At 39.7% G+C, this 19,730-nt stretch overlaps 1 long non-coding RNA gene across 1 annotated transcript in view; it reads right to left on the bottom strand.

The window, feature by feature from the left end:
* Positions 1-3,651: 3,651 nt before the first annotated feature.
* LOC121075104 overlaps positions 3,652-19,730 on the bottom strand; it is a 201,482-nt gene continuing 185,403 nt past the window's right edge. The window contains exons 5-8 of the long non-coding RNA XR_005822726.1: positions 11,024-11,138; positions 10,024-10,167; positions 8,257-8,404; positions 3,652-4,298 (exon numbers count right to left, since the gene is read on the bottom strand). This is a non-coding gene — a long non-coding RNA (uncharacterized LOC121075104). The remainder of the gene's footprint in view (positions 4,299-8,256; positions 8,405-10,023; positions 10,168-11,023; positions 11,139-19,730) is intronic.

Below are 19,730 nucleotides of genomic sequence, written 5' to 3'. Positions count from 1 at the left end.
AGTGTTGCAGAAGCCAGCAGTCATGGTCAGCAGAGACCATGCTGGGGAGAAAACAGCCAAACAAAAAAATACAGTCATAAATTGAAAAACAACAGCCCAAACATAGGACGAAAGCAGAGCAGGGTAAAATCATGAGCTGGACATAGCTGGATGGAGCTTTGCCAGGTGGGGAATTGGACTGCAGACCTGCATGGTGGCTTTGAGAACAAGCAAAGCTGTATCAGCTTGCTAGAGCAAGGCCTGCATCGTCTTCAAGAGGGTGGAAATGTTACTGCTCCTGGAGATCGCTAGGAAGGTGTTAAAAACCTTCTGGCCTGCATAACAACTAAGTTGTGTGGCTGGCAGCAGGAGCTGCGGCTCAGCTCACTGACCACGTTTGTCATTCTTAATTGGAAAACTCCCTTGGGTTTCAAGTGTGCTAAACCATTTCTCTCTGTGAGCCTCGGTCAAAAAAGCTTCATGCTTCTTCTCTCCCATATAACATAAAAGCCAAGCTGGAGATGCTACTGAGTCTTATTTTCCATTGCACTGTACATGGTGAATATGCCAATTTTTGTTTTGTGACTTGTTGCATAAGCATTTTCCATGCCTTCCTCCTGCTGTCACTTGGAGTCTTTCACGTTCTTTCTTTTTAAAGCTTTACTACGAAGAGATTGCCTAATTGGCGCTAAGATATTTCAGCCAACTGACAATTCGGACTACTGTGAACACAAGCTTATCACCGGCTTGGAGCACCATCGGCTCCTCTTCTGTGCCCCTTTATTTTGCATTGCTGGTGCAAAATGAAGCCACAGAAGGGGCTCTAGCTTTCCTTTGTGGGCCGTATGTAACAGACTACACAAAAGGTATAGGAAGCTCATGGGACAGTATGTGGGGGCCTTTCATGGCCAAGGAATATGAAGAATTGCTCTGCCTCACTGATTTCTGGTAGATTTGCACGTAATAAGCATAGGATCCACAAGGGCAAAAGGGAGATGTTAGAGCATGTAAGAATCAATAGCTAAAGTACTGAAAATAGAGTGGCAAGGAGTTATTTTTAGCTCATTGGTCTTGTTTCTGTTTTTCTTTTTTTATTAGGGGAAATGAATAGGGAATTAGATCTGGCAGTGTAAGGTTGACTGAACATTACTGTTTTCCTGTAACTATTGTATTTTGTTCGGGAACTCCCCCCAAAGAGTGCAATTAGTACTGTACAGTGCTTCCTCTAGACTGAAGGGTGGCTTTTTGTTGTTGTTGTTGTTTTTGTTGCTTATATTTGGGATTCGACTAGGGAGCTCTTCTAACGCTTACTGTTTTCTCCTTTTCAGAAAGTGTCCTAATGATGCTTCAAAGATATAGCTCTCATTCGTATTAAAGCCACTTTGGTACCTTGGTAATGAATGAGATTCTGAACCTTGTTTTTCCTCACTGGTAGCAAATTGTGGGCAAGGTTGCAAGGATGATGACGGGCAGTATCCAATTTGTCAGGTTCCCTTTCCAGGGTCCTTGCTCAATTCCATTAATACTTATGTAATCGCAGCTTCCAATACCATTGTCATCACAACATGTCATTTTATTGCATTGTAAGTATTTTAACCCAAAAAGGCTGTTTGATAAAGGTAGGCTCTTAGATGTGCTTAATGATGTGTGCATGATCTCAGTATTTGCTTATATGCTTATGTAAGTATATGCATAAAATATTTGCAGGAGTAGCACTGAAAGCATATGCAAGGTATATGTAAATGTTATGTATGCATATACATGTAAACAAATGTAAATACTTATGAATGCCATTAATGTACGAATCACATGGAAAAATATATAGATTTTCAGCATTATTCTTGATTTTTCTTGGGCCAGAAAATTCTCTGTATGTTCCTCACCTGCAGGGGGCTGACTTTGGCCAAATTTTATTTCTTCCACAATTTTTATGCCAAAGAAACTTGTGGGAACAAATCTCTCAAAAATAATACCAGAGTTTTGGGAGCCATGACAGCTGGAGAGATAAAAGAGAAACAGTGCTAGTAGAAAAAGTTTTTTTTTTTTTTTTTTTTTTTTTTTTATCAGATTATTGACACAGTTGGAAAAGGACAAAATCATGTCTTTGAATCTCTGTCTTTGTGGATGCTATCAAGCCACAGAGTTAATTATTAGTGCCAGCAAAGATATGTGTACTCAGAATACCTGACAATAATTTAATTTAGGTAATTTTATTTAACTTTGTTCATATTATTTTGATACTTCGAGGTTGGAGACTGCTGTCTCTGCTTTCTCATTTCAAGATTTCTTTTCTATGTTACCCAAGAATGTGAAATGACTCATTTCCACATTAAGCACTAAAAGTAACAGCACTGGTTTGACGTATGCATAAAAGTTAAATTATTCAGGCTTTGGTGGAAACTGTCATAAGACATCCACCTTAGTCATTGCTGAAATGTCTTTCAAATGCAGTCTCCTAGAGGGTGCACTACATCATTAGCAAACAGGACAAAAATGCAGAACATCTGAGTAGCTGCCAAGTACAAACTCACATAGATCTTCACAGTTATTTGTCAAGCCAGGTTGCTGAAGTTATTGTAGCTAGTTTTTATTACGGCTGACGGTATCCTTTGAGGGATTTTTATTTCCCAGTGGTTTTGCTGGAGTTGTAATAGACCTGTGGCTACTTGGAGTTTTCAAAGTTTGAACAACTTTATTTTCCTATTCAAACCTTGATAATGACATATGGCACTGTTCTGTTCTTTTCCAATGGCCATATCTGTAATATCTCACTTGTAAACCAGAAGACCACCTTAAGCGTGTGCATTTCTAATATTAGCAGGCTTTGCACTGCATGATTACAGGCAAGCTGTGGCAGGTTTTAAACATTTGAGCTGTGATTTGAATTGCTGTTTTTTGGGGTGTTACTTGCATCCGTCAGAAGGGTGAACATCAAATGTATGAAATACCACTTTCAGCCCTGCTGAAGATCTCTTGTAGTGTAGAAGACACGGTCATTGTAACCAATCCCACAAACATAAACACAAAGTGATGCTTGAGTTGCAAGGAATGTAAATTTTCTTTTATGCTGCTCCCAAATACGATCCTGTAACCACTTCATTGCTGAAGCCTGTGGTGAAGTTTTGAATTGACTGCAGCTCCTAATGCCGTCTGTTTTTAAGTCACCTTTCAAATCATGCTGGAGAATATTTTATTTGCAACAAAAAGTCTCATAAAATAAACATTTTATAGAATACATTAGACTACTTACCTCTAAAAGCATTCTGTTTAGTGTGAAAACCAAATCAGACTTTAAAAAAATAAATTGACAATGAGTGTAATTCAAGAGAAATTAAGTGGTGAATGCTTAGCAAGACACATGAAAATACCTGAACAAATCCTGCTAAAAGAATGTTCATGCATTAGGAACTTAATGCATTAAAATTTTATTTCTACAATTCAAAATGTGACACTTCAGGATGTTCCCCAAGGATGCATGTAATTCTGTGATCAGTTTTTAAAACTGATGATTTCCACCTACTCTAGCAAATAATTCAGCCTATTTTTTTTTTGTATTGCCAATAATAGCTCTATCTCTAAGTTCTCCAAAATCCATCTCAAACAAGATCATTGTATCCTGTGAGCCATGAAAAGTTGATATGGGAAGAAAGAGAGATGGGAGAAGGTATTTTATTTTTTTGTATTGGTTTGGATTTTTTAATAAAGAGGTTCACTTATTTCCTGGTATATCAAAGATGAAAACAGGCTCAAAGTAGAGACAGCTTTATAACAGAAACTTTTTCTGCCTATAACTTTTGCAATTATATATAAAATAAATCTTTCTAACAGCCTTTCAAGAATTAAAATCAGTTTACATTTTAAGTACCTTTTAAATGCATAATTATAACACGTTAATCTTTTTGTATGCTATTTTACATCTACTTGTTGGTATTCTGGAATGCTAATTTTGACATCCCAGAAATAGTCCGTGTTTTTTTTTTTTTTTTAAATGATCAAAATTTACATATTCAATTAAAATGTCTAATCTTTCAGGGTTGCTCTTTTTTTTTTCTTTTTTTTTTTTTTTTTTTTCCCCCAATTTAATAGGAAAAGGACTGCTATCAGAATGCTTACTGCATAATGACCTCACTCATTAGACACAAGAAGAAATAGGAAAGAGAAGGACAGTGAATGAATGGGCCAGGACCACTGGCACTGGGCATGCTATGTTTAAGAGACATTATGCCCCTCTCCCAAGGCGCTCTGTGGAGGTGCTTCTCTGGAAGACGTGGCTCCTGCTGCCATCACCATGCACTCTTGTCCTTAAATAAAGTTGATTTCTAAAAGAGAAAAACAGTCATGTGAACTGAGCACCTAAATATCTATGCAAAAGAGCAATCTTGGCCCTACATTGATTTCCTGAGTTTCTGAGTTAATCATTTCTATGATTATTTCTGCTGTATTTCTATGCTGTGGGCATGCCTCACCCCTTGGTTTTGTTATCAAAAATTTAAGCAAGCAGTGAAAATTCAAAAGTCATTACAGGGCTTATACTGTTCACAACAATGGATGAGGAGTGCTGTAAAACTTAAGAGATGAAGCTGTAGAAGAACCAGTAAATTTATCAGAACAGGGTGAAGGGATTTTGGATGTTTACCACATTGTCTTCCATCAGGTGATGTGGTCATACCGTGCACTCCCACAGTCCCCATCAGGGTGTGACTGTGCTCCACGATGGGAGGCCAACACAGCTGTCACTGTTATTCAGCTTCTATGTTGCTGAAAACTGTATTTATACTGATGGAATCGCATGCTACACAGACATCAAATGGGGCTCTGAGGAAGGTGCTTAAAGCAGAGTACATGTATATAGTAACAACAAAACTGGTTTGATGTTATATATATACAATCAAAAGTATTTGTTCTTGTTTGGGGGGATAAAGAGAGCCTGTAGGCTGAAAACAAGGTTTTCAGTTGTCACACTATTGCCACTCATTTTTTGTTGCTCCTGAAAGCCATCCCAGTAGGACATCCTAGGGTGCATCCCTGTTGCAGGTCCTGGGATGTCAAAAATGCCAGATTGCATGCAGTTTGAGTACCTTATCTCATGAGGTCTGGCAACACCTCCTGACAAAGCCCCATTGGCATTCACCCAGACCGTGTATTGTTTCCATGACTAAGTGATGTGAATTAAAATCCTTGGTGAACAATCTGTAGTGCTCATCTTCCAGATGATTTCTGGAGATTAATAGTCTGAAGAACACCCCGGAGGTGGTTCCAAAGTCTCTAGCCTACCATAACAACTGGGGCATCTTTTGGGCAGCCCAAAGGTTTGCCAAAGTGTGGGTAGTTTGGAAGGACAGGGCTTTGGTCCCGAGGCACTGTAACAGGCTAGTGCAGAGAGGCAGCATCAGTAGGAGTGGTGACACTGCTCTATTACCAGACCTGCCTCAGAGTAATTCTGTATTTTTATTTCCAAACTTCTAATATGCAATGGAGAAAAAAAAGAAGTTCAGTTACGTTCAAATGTCAGCACAGCAATATGTTGGTGACCAAGCATGGTGCATGACTAAATTTCATGCTTCCCTGAATCACAAATAATTTACAGAGCTATCAGGCCACTGGTTTAATTCCCCTTTTAAATTGGCAGTCATTTGACACAGGAATTTACCATTTAGCATGTTGGGGGAAAAAAATAATCCCTTCATTACAGGATTTCATAATTATTTGCATTTATCCAAAACAATCAAATGGTGCAATAAGTTATCACTTTTAAATTGAGAGCTTTATGTCATTCATTATGTCTGAATTTTTTCATTGCAGGACTCAGGACTCATACTTGAAGATGCATTATACATAAATAGAAAATAGCATTATACTTGTCCGCCTTTGAGTAGGTGTAAAGCAGCTTATTCTCCTTAACCAACCAACCAACCATAGTTTGTGAAGAAAAACGCCACCTTACCTGTACTAGAAACACAATAGTCTAAAGAGTTGCTGACCAACACTGTAGTAAATGCACAAAATTTAGTGATTCGTGTAAAAGTTTTTAGCTTATATTTGTTCTAATTTAGATAACCACAGAGCACCTTTAGCACCTAGGTCAGACTCACAATATCCCAGGGGGTTGTAGAGATCTCCCCATGACCTTCTCTTCTACATGGCAAGAGCAACAAATTGTATAGAATCACAGAATCATTCAGGTTGGAAAAGACCTCTAAGATCATCTAGTCCAACCTATAACCTAGCACTAAAGTCCACCACTAAACCATGCTACTAAGTAAGTTCCAAATCTACACATTTCTTAAAAGCCTCCAGGGATGGTGACTCAACCAGTTCTCTCGGCAGCCTGTTCCAATGCTGCACAACCCTTTTAGGGAAGCCATTTCTCCTACTATCCAACCTATGAAAAAAAAAAAAAAACAAAAAAAACCAACAACAAAAAAAAGAACAAAACAAAACAAAATGACAAAACATAATTCTTGACAGACCTGATGCTGTTTTGCTCTTAAATACCTCTATGGACAGAGACTCTACAAGCTCCCTGGACAATTTAATCTGCTTTTCCCTATTTTTACTACTGGAAAACATTTTTCTTCCTTCTTCTGAATCTCCCTTGCTGCCATTTAATTTTATTCTGTCACCTATGATTATGGAGAACATTTTTTTGTCTCCTTTTTGGTAGCACCTGCTACTTATTCAAAAACAAACAGAATGGTCTGATTTTGCAGAAGTGCAAGAGGAAGCACCAAACACTGGTATTTCTCTTTGGATTGAGAGGAGTCTGAAAGTGCTTTGCTGTTTACCTCAAGCCACTTTTTCCAATGGTATAACCAGAACTTTAGCTTTGCACTTTAACTTTTTAAAAGTTCATCAGAAACCCTCTTTATTGGTATAAACTTTCAATCAGAAACCCTGCAGCTTTCAAAACATTCCTTAACACTTTACTTCCTCACCAACACCCATCCTTTCCAAGCCACATCCCCAAAAGCATCCTGAAACACCTTAACCTAGAAAGCCTACAGAAATACTTAAAGGAAACCACACACAGAGACCTCTCATGCCCTAAGGCAGCAAAGTAAGGAAATAATCGAAAGGTGGCAAAGCCTTCTTGAAATCTATTTGGGCCTTTGCTAGTAATATAAAGAAAACTGAGGTCTGTCCAAGAGTCCACATAATCTCGTATCATGCCCAGCAGCTGCTGCAGCAGAACTGTTTCAGGATATGGCATCCACTTAGTGATACCTTCTTTGGCCACTCACTCTCTCAGTCTGCAACAGTTTGGAAAATACTGTGTATGGAAATTATGTGAGCTCACCCATGGGATGAAGAGGTATTTAAGGGATAGAATGGCGATTTAGAAGTTGATTTGTCTAAAGGCAAATCCAGAATAAAATTATTAAAGTAATGTATTGAACTTAGTCTCTTGCTGGAGAATTACTTGTGGATGAGTAATTTATAACTTGTTTCACTGGACTTTAGTATAGCATTGAACATATGCTCAGGGGGTTTCTTCTTCTGAGGAATGGCAGTAACAAGGTTCACAATTTGCCTTGCTGAATCAGGCCAGGCAAGGTGGATCCTTTCAGTACAAATTCTTTGAAGCACAGAGGAGAAAATAAAGACCTGCCATAATCTTCTGGCTGGAATTAGGATGCATTGCAGCCCTTCCTGATTCCCCAAGGTGCACTCAGGTCCTCAGAGAGGGAGAAAAAGGGACTGAGATGAGGGAGAGTCTAGGTTCTGCTGTGCCTTTGATGGGAGGAAAGAGGCTCCTTACTTAAGCTGCTAAACTTACATGAAGACTACAGCTGATTTTAAAGAGATGTGGTGCAGGGCCCTACAGGGCTGGCCAGCTGAGCAAGGGTTAGTTTGTTTCTGCGCCACTAAAGGAGATACTGCATTGTTGCTCCATTAAACCAAGTGTTCCCAATTCCAGATGGACTTCTGTCCAGATGGACAGTGGTGCCTGTGCTATAGCCTTGAAAGCAGGGCAATGTCTAAATAGCACAAACCAGTCCTATGATTTTTTTTTTTGAGTTCTCAAATGCAAAAAACAGAAACAAAAACTATATATTTTTTATTCTCCTTTGCTCAATGCCAAACAGCAAGGAATCAGACCACTTTAGGTCATTGGGAAAACAATCAGCAAACATTAAACACTCTCAGAATTAGTCTCCCCATAGCCTTTTCTCTTTTAATATGGGTGCAATGCCTCATAGGTCTGTTTGTCCCAATACCTGGGGGCAAAAGGTTATTCAAAGGAAGGTCTCGCTGCTGTAAGCTCTCGGTACTCACGAATTCACCAAGCATCAAGTAAACTCCTCTCTGCTCCAAGCTCCTTTAAATTAAGGATGACTTCACATGATGAGTAGGAGATGTTTTATTTTTATCTTATTTTTGCATCGTGTCAATCCTGAATGCAAATTCACACTCCCAAACATATCTGAGGAGAAGCCAGAGGAAAAGAAAAGATTATCTACATTATTCTACTGGTGATATGCAGGACAGAAGCATCAAATGATGATTGACTGGAATGTGCCAGTAATAAAACGTCTAGAAATATACATCAGATGCGTAGCCACTAAAAGAAGTGGCATAAAGGGTGATACCTCTTTCATATTCATTCTGAATGCATATTATCATCAGTTTTATTCTGGTGATCATGCCTACAGTTGCATGCAATACCCTGAAAGTCATTGGGAGCACCAAATTCAATTAGAGAGATATTTTACAGCAGATTACATTTTTGTAGGCTGGAGTATTGTAAATTTTTATTCTACCATAAAACATTTTAAAATTAAGTAAACAGGGCTCAAGAGTCTCAAAGAGAGTTGTCTGCTGCATGTATTTAATTACACAATGGTATAGCACATATTGAAATACAGGAAACAAAAGGCAAGGAAGCCTGCCTGCAACAATTACATGTAATATATAAGGGGATTAATACTGTTCAATTATTATGTCATTGACTTTGTACAAACTCATGGAAAACTGCCACAGTAAGTAGTGATTACTGCTAGTACAGTGCAACATTAAACAGTGGTCAAGGAAAAGAATTTTTTGACATGGAAATAGTCTGCATAATGCAGGCCTTCACTGACAGGGTTTCATTCAGCAGCCTGTTCTTCATTATATGAAATAGGATGATATAATGAAATATAACAGAATTGGCTAACAATTTGTTGGTAGGTGCACAAGGACCAATAAATAAACAAATAAATAAAATAATAATAATAATAAAGAGAAATTAATAGCAGAGCAGGTCAAATAATACATCGTCTTCTTAGTGCCACTAGTGGTTTGTCAGGCTGAACTGGTGGTTGTTTGCATTTTCATCAGATTGTAGATTAATGCATTTAAAGGAGATAGAGGAATATTGAATTAACTCCTAATTGGTGGGCTGCAATGCACCTGCTAAGTTTGCACACATGGATAAAAGACTGTTGTTCATATCATACTTACCAGGCTGAGACCACAAGGAGACTATGCTAACAGACCCAGGATGAACTCATAGCAGGAAGGACAAAAATGTCATGCAGGGACTGACCGTCACTGAAAAATTGTCAAATCTGCAAAAAAGTGGTCCTGCCTTCAGTTCGGACCTAATGAAAAAGAGTGCTTGCTCCTGGCATCATGGTCACTGCAAATTTGGGCTGATGAGGCCCAATGAGGCCCAACTGTGCAAGTGTAAGTCTGTGATGAAGTCAAGGACCCTGGAAGAAGGACAGTGGAAGGCCTCCTCACTACACCATGGCAATCTGTTGGAGCTGCATGAAAGAGACACTTCCATTTCTCAATGGATTTTTGAACTTTTTATGCCTGCATCTGAGACGTGAGGCCCACAGCAGAGCTCATCTTAGTGCATGTGTTTAAGCAGAAGCATGGAAAGGATTGAGCACAGAGGACTTGCTAGCAATGCCTCTTTGGAAGGCACTGTGGCATTTCCTGGAAGGCCAGGGTGAGCCACGGGCTGGGTGTAAGGATGCATCCGTTGCTCAGGCTGAGGCAGAGACTTCCACCCAGCAACAAGCAAACCTTTTGCATCCTGAGAATATCACCTACCTTATCTGCAAGGCATGGCATTCAACTCCCTTGTCTGCCCAGCAGTTTTTGTTGTTAGAGGATGGACTCCAGGGCTGGCACATCTACAGTCAAAGTGAAGTTCATGCTCCCAGAGTACAGACACTCCCTTGATGCTGCTTCTTCCTGGAAATAATAACTTCACTTAACACGGTATAATTGCACATTATAAAATCACAGCTGGGCATCTAGTAGAGTAATGTGAGAACAATTTGCTAGTAACATGAGACTAATTCTTCCAGCTATCTCTTGTGTTAATGGCTGTAGGTCACATATGTATGGGTACTCAGTTACGGCTCCTTCAAAGGACAGCATTATCCAACAAGAGCACTTGGGTTGATAAGGGCTTCCCGGAACAAGCTTTGCAAAGGGAGTCTCTTTTACAAGCAGTTCCCCTTGCTTGCCTTTGTAATATGGTGCCTGGAAGTGCCTTGAAGAGAGCAAAGAGGATGCAATTTCTCTCTCTCAAGGCTTTTTGACATTTCAGTTGTTCATTCGTTCATTTCTCTGTTACAGAGAACACATTTTTCATGTGGTACTGGAGGGCCTATCAAGTGGGGCACCAACAGGCAGACAATATTTTATATACACAAAGCATCTGGGTGCAAGCTTTGTAAAGATCAACACTGGTCTGAAAATGATTATTGTACTTTGTAGTTACGAAAGGGAGGGGAAGGGAAGGGAAGGGAAGGGAAGGGAAGGGAAGGGAAGGGAAGGGAAGGGAAGGGAAGGGAAGGGAAGGGAAGGGAAGGGAAGGGAAGGGAAGGGAAGGGGAAGGCAAGGCAAGGCAGGGAAAAGAAGCTGGTTAAAGAATATCTGATTCGCAGTTATCAAGATGCAAATGCCAATTTCAACCAGAGAGTTCCAAGTTTTAATTACAAGTCTTCTCCAGATCACTATTAAATCACAAAGTAGAAACCCTTTGATTGTAATAGGGATGGGATTAGATTTTTAACTCACTTTTGCAGCATTGTGTACTCACTTGTAGGGCCTCACTGCATTCTGCAGGTTAGGAGCCAGATTTTCCACAAACTGACATCATCATAACTTTTCAGTGCTCTTGCTTTGTTCAATGCAGGCAGTCTGCTCTGCAATACCTACAGCAGTAACAGAACAAATTTCCTGAAAGATCAAACCTCCTCTGGTAAGCCTCCTTCTGTGCTATATGGTCCTAAGATCACAAATCTTAATTTAGCCCTCCAGAGTGCCTTTTCCCTGAGATGCATATGTATGTACATATTTGTATAAGAATGTCTTTCTCTAGGAAGGTGCAGCTTTCCAGCCAAGCACGGCTGAAATCAGAGAGGAAGAAGAATCTAATGTGTATGGCCCAAATCTGTCTGCTTAAGAGTGATGGAGGGCAGCAAGAGAAATCATTGAGGCAATATTTCTCTTTCCCCAGCCTTTTTGCACCAGGACGGCTCAATCAGGTGTGCTCTTACAATGCAGTATCATTTCCAAGAATCCAAGCAATAAAACGAGGGGAAATGGCCTCAAGTTGCACCAAGGGAGGTTCAGGTTGGATATTAGGAGAAATTTCTTTACTGAAATGGCTGCACAGCACTGAAAAAGGCTGCCCAGGGAAGTGGCTATCCCCGGAGATATTAAAGAAATGTGTAGATTTTGAACTTTAAACAAACAACTAAAATAACATGTAAAGCAGCAGTAGCCTTCTTCAAGTTCCTTCCGTAGACTCCCTTTGTTTCCTGGAGTAGTATCAACAGCAGGCCTCATAACTTTAGGACATTGCGTGGAAACCACTTAGGCTTAACCTATAAATCAGTGATGATGTTCTCAATTCCTGTTTCGTTCTCCAGAACACATGAACATGAGCTGGCTCTGGTGTGCCATGGTCACAAAATATAAGTAGAGGTAGTTACTACAAAAGATTTTTTTCCAAACCTGCTCTGAATTTGTGTTATTTTCCAGCAAGAAACATAATTCAATTCCAGGAAAGAAACACATTGAAAGGCATAATAAAGTGCAAGAATGACAGCATTGGTATCTGATACAGACTGAAACAAATTTAAGGTTAACAAATGAAAGAATTAATGGAAATGGAATATGACTGCGTTGGTTCTCCTATGTGCTTTATTTCCCTAGGGATGAATTTGCATTCAAACTATGTTAGATATCTCCCTGAAAAGATTATAGCGTGGAGGACAAATAACTAATTTAATAGAAAATGAATCACACTGTGAGGTAGGTCTTTAAAGATCTAGTTCTGACAAATAAATCTGCTACAATCAGCTTTCTGCTTAATTCTTAATATACAGTAGGAAGTTCATACTGGAATCAGGTATCTGACTTGATTTTACTGCAGTCAGAAAACATAAAACACTTTCCTGCAGGCTCTTCTGAAATAAAAATCAACAGTAGAAGAAAATAAAGCTTACCATTTTAGCAATGAAATGAAGAAATAGCATGTATTTCATCATGGGAATTAAATGCATGTGTGATATAGCTTGTAATCGTAGCTCATGGGCTATATGTCTGCTTTGGGAAAAATCATAAATGACCAGAAAGCTATACGCAAAAGCTGCAGCCTTGTTTTAGCAGTCAGGCAGTCCCAACTAATGACAATTTTGACTCAGATTTTGGTTTTATTTCCATTGTGTTGGTGTATGCATTTTAAAATAGTCAAACATGATTTTTACTTTAAGAAAATTAATTGAAAATGCAGACCCTATCAGCTCTTGCTGCATTGTGCAACCATATAAGTGTAACAATGAAATATGTACAAAAATGGCATTCAGGGTTGGGGAACAGGATGCTGCCTCAGGATTAATACAAGAGGACACTTGAGAAGGAATATATACCGCTGTAACTCTTCCAGAATAAGCAGGCTCCTTTCCCTTGCAAGATACCCCTTGACTAGCTATGTGTATATAAAGACCCATATCCACAAAAACCCATTTTCCAAGACAGATCAGCCCTCTGATCCTGGATTACAAAGTACTAAAATGTACTGTGCTGGCCCAGCCAAGGGCCTCACACGCTGTGTTTGGGTATCAGGTTGGCTTGGCCAGGACTTCTCTGCCACCAAGCACGCCGCGTCAAGAGTCTGCGGCTGCAGAAACTCGTACTCATTCACTGCAGCTGGTTCATCTCATGCTCCCTTGCTGGGCAGCAAAGGCAGAAAAACACGTAGCACCAGCTCTTCTGACCTTTTAGTCTTCTTTCAGTGTCTTCTTTATCACTGCAAGCTGGTCTTTAGCAACTGAAAGGAGAGCAAATCCATGTCCCACTGTACCTCTTGAGGACTCCTCGTTGGTCAGTTTTCAGCAGAGCCCATTGTCACGGGGTAAATAGAGGGGATCAGCATCGCTCGGTCACAGTGCTGCAATGTGAGGGGACTTGCACAATACAAGTGGTAAGCAATTTAATTAGTGGGGATTTTTTCTTCTCTTTTTGAGCTTTGAATTATCAGCATCTCTCACATCTGAAGACACCAGCTACATCTATTACTGCTCAGTATAGAGGTAGAGGTTTGTTTGTTTTTTCTTCCTGCAGAGACTACACCACTTAACATCAGAACCTGGATAAACTGCATGAAAATCCTACTTCCTTTGAACACATATCTGAAATAATATGATACGGTTGTCCAGAAATATGGATTCTGAAAATGCCAGAAATGCAGAAATTTGATGACAAAAAAAAGGAACGTCTCGTTCACATTCTGTAGCACATTACACAAGTATTTCTTCAGATACATAAAATTCCACAAAAAATCTCAACAAGAAATTTGTTTGTGAGGCTTTTGGCTGACAGGACAAGGCAAGCTTAGAAACCTTAGACAAAGCTCGCCACCTAGGACAAGTGGATCACATTGTGTGCACTGTGTCTGTGGGCAAATTGGCCTTCCTAATGCCAATGCACTGCCCTGAAAGTGTAATTGGGGTGTGAGTGATGCAGTAAGCCTTGCACTGTTGCTGTGTGCAGGGACCAGTTTCACTCATTGTACACAATTTGATCATAAGAGCATGGGGAAGGACTATTTTGTGCCTTAATAAGAATCTTCCAGTATATCTGATACAGTAAAATGCGCTTTTCTTTTTAATGGAAGGCAGTTCAAAGAAATGGCTTAGCAAACAGACAAGCCAGCTTGCTTGAAAAAAGGCATTCATTGTTCTTGAGGCAGCAAGAGATCACAGGCAAGCAAAACTGCAGTGACTTTCTGCACCCTCTCACTGATCTCTCAAACATAGTAGAGACCCTGAGACTTAAAAATAAATTCCCCTAGAAAAGGGTTTTGCTCTGTTTTTTTCACCTTAGAAGTCATGGCTGAACTAAAGGCTCTGGAACATGTCTCGGTGTGCTAATTGAATTTAAACGTACTAAGAGAAGGGTACAGTGTCATGGAGAAATCTTCACTCCTGGACTTTCATCACTGGATTTTTTTGTTTATTTTCCACGTTCCAGTACTCAGGATGTTGCCAAGTCTTGTTCCCTTTTTATAGGATCTATACATTATATTCGTAAGCAGGCCCTTTGGCTATTACTGTATTTAATTCACTCACAAAACAGTGGAGAAAAAAAATAAATAAAAATGCTGGCTCAATTAGAGTTGAGAAATGAATTTTCTGACATCTTAGCAAATGCAGAAATTCAGGGCATGGGAAGGTGGAGAGGGTATGGGAAAAAAAACTTTTGTGGACAGGAGCAGCAGTTACCAGAGCCCAGAACACCCCACTGCAATATATGGCTGGTATGGGGAAAATCTCCTCAGTTCAGGTGGTTTAAATCAGAGCAAGATCAAATGGCTTATTGATTTATTAACAGCACATAAATAACTGGCAATCTGTGACCTATGCATTCAGGATCAATACCAGCAATAGGGGAGATCCATCACAATGCTAGACACTCACAAAATGGTAACAGACACTTACGAGCATCTCACATCCTTCTGTGCATATTCCCAAGAGCCTGCTCCCTGGGGCGCCCAGCCCTGCACACACTTTGGGCTGCTTCATTACTCATTTCTAGTGGGCTCCTCTTTTTTTCTAAAGCACCCCTGTAATTCCCAGGCTACCGTTAAATGTAGCTGATGGTTGTCTTCCATCAGTGTGGGGCAAAGACCCTCTAGGGCAGTTCTGGGGTATTTAAGTGAGGCGGTTTCTGCTCACTCTTTCATCCATTCAGCTGTGGTTATCCAGACCATCTGACCAAGAGGAGGGATTGTGAGGACTGCCAGCATTCACCCCTTGGCCACTGGCTGCACTACATAAGTTTCAGCATCTTCATAATCAGTGTACACTCATTTTGTACGTATGATTGTCTTGTTGCTGTTAACCCTTGTCCTGGTTTCAGTTAGGACAGAGTTAATTTTCCTCCTAGTAGCTGGCAGGGTGCTATGTTTTGGATTAGAATGAGAAGAGCGCTGACAACATGCTGATGTTTTAATTGTTGTAGAGCAGTGCTTACACCAAGCCAAGGACTTTTCAGCTTCTCGCTCTGTCCTGCTAGCGAGCAGGCTAGGGATGCAGCAGGAGCTGGGAGGGGACAGACCCAGGACAGCTGACCCAAACTGGCCAAAGGGGTATTCCATACCATCTGACGTCATGCTGAACAATATATAGGGGTGGCTAGCCGGGGTGGAGGGGGTGGCCGGCTGCTCAGGGATAGGCTGGGCATCGGTCAACGGGTGGTGAGCAATTGCATTGTGCATCACTTATTTCGTACACATTATTACTATTAATACTATTATTATTATTATTGTTGTTGTTATTCTTTTCCCTGTCTTAATAAACTGTCTTTATCTCAACTCACAGACTTCACTTTCCCGTTTCTCTCCCCCATCCCGGAGAGGGAGGGGGGAGGGTGAGCGAACGGCTGTGTGGTGTTTGACTGCCAGCCGGGCTAAACCACAACAACCCTCTTATACAGCATAACAGCTACCACAACCTATACCTGAGGGTTTAATGGTACTTGCAAAATTGCCATTAAGTCTAAACCCCATTCTATACCCCAGCCAAAATAAAATTGGGTGATCTTTTCTGTCCAATTTGAACAGTTCTCTCTCCCCGGTGGTTCATCTCTACTAAAACAGCATTTATCTGGGTGGCTTTTGTAACACTGCCCTCAAAAACTTTCTGTAAGATTGAGCATCTTAGCAGCAGCTGCTATCCAGAACATATGAGCAAGAGAAGAGACCACATAGGCACCCTTATGTAACTGGTTTCACAAGACAAATGACTACATGATGGGGTGTTTTTTTGGCTTGAATTTCTGTGAATTCAACTGCTTTGACATGAAATGCTTTCAAATGCTCATGAAACCTTGGCACCATTGAAGAGAAGATTGCTAGGAGGGTAGTTTGTGCATGGGGTTAAGAAATGCGGAGGCTACTGTCACAACAACGTGGACTTTGCAGCGTTCAGTAGTGTTCCCACTCAGACTTGAGATATTCAGCCCTCTGCACATACAAAAGTAAGATCCACAGCATTCATGTACATTCTGACATCAGGCCTCTCTTGTAAAGCCCTTGGAGACTCCTTGGCACTGTTCAGCTCCTCTTGGGAATGGGGCGCCCGTATTTGTAATGGAGCCCATTGCCAGGGTTGTGTTTCACTGGCCTCTTTTGTGCAGGCCCCACGTCAAAGCTTTGGAATAAACCTAATGAGAATTGCCCTCGCCTTTCCTCAGCCCAGTAGGATGGCTTCCTCTTTGCATGCTAGGAGGAGAAATAGCATCATCTGCAGTTAAAGCTGGATGAGGCAGGAGATAGAGGAGAGAGCCCAGGAGATAGAGGCATGGAGCCAGGCTGCCTGGGGAGGCCGCGCCATCCAAAGTACCTCCCGTGCAGCTCACAGGCACACAGGTGTTTCAGAAAGATGAAATGACAAAATTTATGGAGAAGCACACCACCATTTAACACCCAGAAAATAGTTTCAACTACACAGTCGAGTTTAGCTCGGCAACCAGAGGCACCTCAGGTTTCCATTTATGTCTGTCACAGGCTCCCTGAAACAAGCAAAACCCATTTACGACTAGACTCATAACTATCTCAGAGGCCAGATCGCATGACTTGTGTACTTGTTCCAGAATGCATTTCCTGTACATCAGAATGAGTAATAATCCTGACAGAGACAATTTATGCTTTAAATATATAACGTGATATAAATGCAGCTACAAACATGTTTATCATTTACACAAAAATAGGAGTTGAATAGGAGCTGTAATATAAAAAGAAATGAGTGCATGACACAAATAATTACTTTTACAATTAGATTTTGAGTTTTCTAATATGTGCTATCAACGATAGTGCAATTTTAAAATTACTTCGGTGAGAAGGGAAATGTATGCAGTTTATTTATTAAAATTTTTTATCACTAGTCATTTCATTTTGTTAGAGTCAAAACATCTCATCTAGCTACACTGAGCATTGTATTTCAGTTAAAGCATTTAGACTGTGCTGAAACTTATTTTAAAACCCCTCCCAATATTGTGTTTACTTTTCAAAATATCTGTTGTCTTTCTAAGATTTCGTCATGTTCATTGAACCAAATTGTACGCTTTTTTTTTTTTTAAGGATTTAGATGATTTAATACTTTTATAAATTTCATGTTTCAGTTTGAGAAAAATGAAGTATCTTACTATAAATGTTAGTGTAACCAAATAGTGGCTGTCAATACATTCACATTATAAAAAAAAAGATTTATTTTTTTTTGGCCCTAATTCTCTCAAAGTTGCTTTTCTCTTAAAGTCAGTTTTCATATTAGACCTGTACCAAAATTATTGAATATAGCAGAAAAGCTGAGATTGGACACTTTTTCCTCACCTCATCTATGATACCCTATCAATCATGCAACAAAGCCAATGTAGTTGCATTCCTGCCCACCTGGAAGTGCTTATAGCATTATGAGTTAAATACTTTCAAAAGCTCCTGTAAAATGACATTTAGTGATTGCTCTTTCTGACTCTTTACAAGGTGTCATGCACTGATTGGCATTTTTTTTTTTTAGGGTAACAAAATGAAATATTTGCCTGTAACCATCTCCTCTTTACCAGTATATCCAGATGCAACTCAGATCAAATGTTTAAAGGCCTAGTCTGAGTTACAGTAGCAATGACTAAAGTAATTTTGGCTCAACTGCATCCTTTCTAAAATATCAAATGTAATAATAGCATCTCAGCATATGTTGGCATTAAAATGAAATGAAAAGATAAAACAAAGCTTTCTCAGCAAAAGCTTTAACTAGACCTATAAAAGGAGTATCCTGACTTGGGCCCTAGACTGCTCATCACATTTTCTTAGATCCCAGGATACGTAGTCTGGGTCACTGCGTTAATGTCGAATGATCTTTGGGCAGGGGTGACTCATGACTACATCTCAGCAAGGAAACACATCCTCATCTCAACTGTATTTCTGTTATACGTTGTTGTTGTTGTGCTAATGATTCCTTCCTCTTTGCTCTTTTATTTTTTTTTTTCAATTATTTTTATTTTTAGCAAACTTGATTCAGATAGAAGATATCTGATAGGCAATAGGAACCAGAGCATTCCATATTTATCTTTGCTCTCACTAGTCCTTATTAAAGGATTATTTTTCTCCTACAGACTATCCAGAGGGACTGAGTGATCTTTGGAATTTGGGCTTTACCTTTAGTAAAAGGAAAAAATGCATGTAGGATCTTGCTTCTGTTCACATTAACATTTATAGATGCACTAATTCTCCTCACCTGAGTACAATTAAGAGCTTACGTATGCATTTGTACAGTTGGGACCAAAATAATTATAGTTTACACAGGAGTGTAAGAGGAAAGTATTTCATTACCACAATTAATCCTTTAGAGCATTAGGAAATGGCCAATTTCTCAGTTAGAATAGACCAGATTATGTGTTGCTAATCATAGGTAAATTTTATGTAATAGGAATAGAAAATATTTAATATCATAGGAATATATAATATTGAGCAGCTCCATAATTCGTGGTTGTTTTTATCTTACTAATGCTTATTGCAAATGAAAGAGAGGGAATGAGAAAGTCTTTCCTTTCTTTGAGACACTTGGGTAACAATTTTACATTAGGTGGCACTAATTCCCTATTAGCTGATATTAACGTAATATGCAAGAACACTGCAGTTTCACAGAGCTAATGTATAACTTTAGTGCTGTTACACTTGGCAAAGCATACAATGCAGTAGTAACTGCAGGCCTGCCTGTACCTTATACAGGTTATAATAACCTTCAGATGTTCTTTAGCACCAAGTCAGATATCTCTGTTAACTGCCATAGCAAGGGATTGGTGCTAAATCGGATAAATTGCTATTCTTCAATGGGATAGATATTAAAGAACATTTGCTAAGGGTACCAAGCAGTTGTATTTGGTTACAAAGTCACTTTTTATAACACACCAGAAGACTTTTCTGTCAATGAAAAGATGTAAAACAATGTGTTCTACTTTAAAGAGTGATGTGGCACACACAAATGGCAATTCAGATGTAATTTCTCAGCATGGTTTATTACTGAGTTCACTGTTTCAGGGTCTGATTCCCTTTTTCATTGCATCACATGCCCTGCCAAGCCTAGGAACAGATCTTGGTGAACCATAGGTAGCTGTCTGATTTCACAGAAGTCACATTGGGGTGGGAGGAAGGAAGAGGGAAATATTTCAAAGAAGTGGAATAAGCCATGGCTATCGATCCACAGCAACCCTATGTGGGCAGGTGCCGTACTGCATTGCTGAAT

Source organism: Cygnus olor, chromosome 1, assembly GCF_009769625.2.
Source record: "Cygnus olor isolate bCygOlo1 chromosome 1, bCygOlo1.pri.v2, whole genome shotgun sequence".
NCBI classification, from domain to species: Eukaryota; Metazoa; Chordata; class Aves; order Anseriformes; family Anatidae; genus Cygnus; species Cygnus olor.
Note: the sequence above shows the minus strand (reverse complement) of the source record. Positions and strands in the feature narration are given on the sequence as shown.